This window comes from Mus pahari, chromosome X (assembly GCF_900095145.1).
Source record: "Mus pahari chromosome X, PAHARI_EIJ_v1.1, whole genome shotgun sequence".
Classification (NCBI taxonomy): Eukaryota; Metazoa; Chordata; class Mammalia; order Rodentia; family Muridae; genus Mus; species Mus pahari.
Genome location: NC_034613.1, coordinates 94,563,462 through 94,567,088, shown reverse-complemented (window position 1 = coordinate 94,567,088; position 3,627 = coordinate 94,563,462). Strand labels below are relative to the sequence as shown.

Below are 3,627 nucleotides of genomic sequence, written 5' to 3'. Positions count from 1 at the left end.
GAACTAACCAGTACCCCCAGAGCTCGTGTCTCTAGCTGCATATGTAGCAGAAGATGGCCTAGTCAGCCATCATTGGGAAGAGATGCCCCTTGGTCGTGCAAACTTTATATGCCCCATACAGGGGAACACCAGGGCACCAGTTGGAGTGAGTGGACGGGGTGCAGGGCGGGGGGGGGGTATAGGGGACATTTGGGATAGCCTTTGAAATGTAAATGAAGAAAATATCTAATAAAGTAATTAAAAAAACAGACAAAGCATCATTAGACAATAAATAAATAAATAAATAAACCTCCAAAATATCAGTAAATTTATTTTGTAGTTGCTTCTGGTTTTGTGTTTTTATGAGATTTCTATGTGTGTGAGTGTGTGTATCTCTGAAGCTATATATGTGTTTTTGTGCTTTTTTTATTGCATTTTTCTTTGTTTTGTCCTTTGATGGTTTGTTTGCTTTCATCATATTGCATTTTACTTGACTGTCTTTTTAAAGGTAATTGTATGTTTTCTAACATTAGAGAGCAAGAAAGGGTAGAGAATTGGGAGGGTGAGGAGATGGAGAATTTATGGGAGGAGTTTGGGGAGGGGAAACTGTAATCACATATTGTTGGTAAAAATCAACAACAAAATAAATACGAAGAGAAAAGGATGGAGGAAGAGAGAAATGGCATCTGGATACTATTTAATGTGTACTAGAAGGTAAGTTGAAAATGCCAAATGGTTTATTGCACATCAAAAGGAGTTACAGATGCTTACATCTTCCTCCACCACTCAAAGCAAACATTTCTCAGCAGTAGATTGCTTCTTTTCAGTGGGAGGCTTATTCCAATTCTCTGAATTTAATAGTGATTTCCTCAGCCTGAAACCAATATTAGCTACTTAAGGCCAGAAGAACAGTGGGGCTGTACTGTGTTTGCAAAGAGAGTAAAGCTTTCTGGAAATATGAGCAAAGAAAACTTTAACCCTGGGTATACAAGAGAATTCTGACATGTCTCCATTTGGTTCAACTTAACATTGCTTCTCCCCCTAAGCCACTAAGCCTACACCAAAAGTAACAAATGGACTTGTCTACAATTGTAACTTGTAATCAACAGCAAACATAGTTAAATGTCTATTTTCTATATGTGGCCTTGATTAGTGTGATTTCTAGATATGTATAAGGAAGGGGGCAGTAAATAAAACAATAAGAAAAATAAAATAAAATAAACAAAAACATTTTAGTCTGAACTTAAAACATTTTGCTTTAGGCAAGACACTGTTAAGAGAATCAAAAAAAATGACCTGAAGCATGGAAGAAAAGAATTCCAAAACGTGTAAGTGGCAAAGAATTCATTTCTAAAATACATAAAAATCATGACATATTAGTAATAAAACAAAATTAAAAGTGATACTGACTAAACAGATACTTAAAGAGAATAGAAGGATGTCAAATAAGCACATAAATGTGTTAATATCATAATTTTGATCATTATATACAAACATTATAATGCCCAGAAGCTACCAAGATACCAAGCTATTTAGGATTCGTTTAAAAAGCTAACAATAAACTTTCGGGATAGCATTTGAAATGTAAATAAAGAAAATATCTAATAAAAAAGTTGAAAAAATAAAAGAATAACAATAAGTCTGAGAAGTAGCTCAGGGCTCTAGCCTTTACCTTATTGCGTATACAATACTGAACAAAATATGTAGGAACATACGAAAAAGCAAACAGACACAAAACTTTTGACAATATCTGGAGCTGAAGGGAAAGACTGAGTACCTGTGCAAAATCACACAGTCAATTCAGAAACTTTCCACATTCCTTATAAATTAAAAAATATAATCACTGTGTTAAGCAGTAAACACAACCCTGGGATTTACGCCTGAGAAATGAGAATTATCGTTATACAAAAAAACAAGAATCAAATGCAGAAAGCACTTATAATTACAATGGCTCAGATTTAGAAACAATCAAAATGTCTACCAATGTATAACAATATACCACCACCCAACTATATGAGGGGGAAAAGTATTTAAGCAGAAAACAATTAGATTTCAAACACATCCAATTCATTGAAATAAGGCAACATCAAAAGACTGCATACTATGTGAATCCATTTATATGTCCTTTTATCAAAAGGACAAAATTATATTGATGATGATAGATTAGTATTGGCCATGGACTAGGGGTAGGCATAGCATGCATGTATAAAGGAATATCATGAGAGTTTGAGAGATGACTCTGAATTTTTATTGTAGCACTAGTTTCACAAACCAATGCATGTGTTAAAATTCAGAGAAAAACACATACCAAAAAAAGCTACTACCATACACTAAAATTTCAAACATTAAATGTACAAAATGTAATTACATTTTAAGGAAAAAATGACAAAAACTAAAATATACAAATTCAAGTTGACCCAACTAAAAAATGGACTGAAATATCCTAATGAGACATGCCTCAAATGAATATGTACAAAGGCCAATAGGCTTATGAAAAATGTCCATCATAATGAATTATTGACGAGTTCTAAATTAAAACCATAGGGAGATACCTTTAACCATGCAAAAATGAGGGGACTTTCAGGATAGCATTTGAAATGTAAATAAAGAAAATATCTAATAATAAAAAAGATTATCTAATTTTTTTAAAAAAAGAATTATCCTACTTTTCCTTTATGAAGTACATCTCCCACTTGACTGAGAAATAAAAACTGTTATTCACTAATGTTAAAAAAATGTGGTTTTTCAAAAGGACAAAAATGGAATGAATATTGAAAAAGACATAGAGGAAGTAAAACCTTCTGCACTATTGCATATGAATGTAAATTAGTACAACTATTATGGAAAATTAAATATAGAGGCTCCCCAAACCATTAAAAAGGACTACCTTAAGCCAGCCTGACCTATATAGCAAGCTCTGGGACAGTCAGGACTAAATACAGAGACCTTGTCCTAAAAAAAATAAAATAAAATAAAATAAAAAAATAAAGTAAAAAAAGGCTAGGCAGTTGTGGTGTACACCTTTGATCCCAGCACTTGGGAGGCAGAGGCAGGTAGATTTCTGAGTTCAAGGACAGCCTGGTCTACAGAGTGAGTTCCAGGACAGCCAGGGCTATACAGAGAAACCCTGCCTTGAAAAAAAAAAGAAAGAAGAAAAAGAAGGAGGAGGAGGAGGAAGCAGCAGCAGCAGCAACATCCCATGAGCCAGCAATTGCCCTTCGTGGCACATAGACAAAGGAAATGAGGTCATTATGGTTATGGATATAGGCCTTAACACTGGTAATCCTAGCACTCATGGTGGAGGCAAGAGAAATGCCTGAGTTTAAGGCCAAATTAGTCTGTCTATAGGGGACCCTGGTTTTAAAGAAAGCAAAGAAAGAATGAAATCAGTCTGTCAAAGAGATTGCTACAATCTGATATTACTGCAAAGCTAGTTACAACAGGCAATATATGAAATCAGCTTAGCTGGGCTTGGTGGCGCATGCCTTTAATCCCAGCACTCGGGAGGCAGAGACAGGTGGATTTCTGAGTTAGAGGTCTACAGAGTGAGTGAGCTCCAGGACAGCCAGGGCTATACAGAGAAACCCTGTCTCAAAAAACCAAAAAAAGAAGAAGAAGAAGAAGAAGAAGAAGAAGAAGAAGAAGAAG

The 3,627-nt window shown here is 34.9% G+C and overlaps 1 protein-coding gene across 1 annotated transcript in view; it reads right to left on the bottom strand.

Moving 5' to 3' along the window:
- Positions 1-3,627, bottom strand: part of Sh3bgrl (SH3 domain binding glutamate rich protein like) — a 72,381-nt gene that overhangs the window by 8,852 nt on the left and 59,902 nt on the right. The gene's annotated exons all lie outside the window — the stretch shown is intronic.